We start from the raw sequence: 548 nt of genomic DNA on the forward strand, positions 1-548 counted from the left end.
TGCAGAGGAGCAGGGTCACAAGAAAGCTGTGCTTCATAGGCAGCCAAAAAAGGAAATATGGATGAGAGAAGGGAGGGGAAGGGAAAAAGATACTGGAAATATGCCTTCCTCTGTGCAGAAGACAGAAGGGGAGATGGTATGAGGAGAGAATGCCATATTTCTGCATGTAGATCTGTTCCAGCTGTCTGGCAGTCAGTTCTGAGATGACTCATCTTTCCCCTGAATTATGCCCTGCCATGTATATGCTCTCTGCAGCTTGTGTCCTCATGCACACTCAGCCACATGACATGCACTTCAAGGCCAAGCCCCAGAAATGGGCATGGAAATCAAGCAATCCTGTTGCTTCCAGGGCCTACCTCACCCACATTTCCACAGCAAACAGAACGTGGAGGCTCCGTCCAGCCTGTAATAACCACAGTGCAGAGGAGTGAGAGACTGCAAATTCTTGTGGGATTGGTTTCATGTCTAAGAGATCAAAATATAACAAAACTGAGGCCCTGAACCTAGTCGTGTCTCATTCCCAGGGATGATGGTGCAGCATTAGGGAA

The sequence above is a fragment of the Alligator sinensis genome, unplaced genomic scaffold (genome assembly GCF_000455745.1).
Source record: "Alligator sinensis unplaced genomic scaffold, ASM45574v1 scaffold1129_1, whole genome shotgun sequence".
Taxonomy (NCBI): domain Eukaryota; kingdom Metazoa; phylum Chordata; order Crocodylia; family Alligatoridae; genus Alligator; species Alligator sinensis.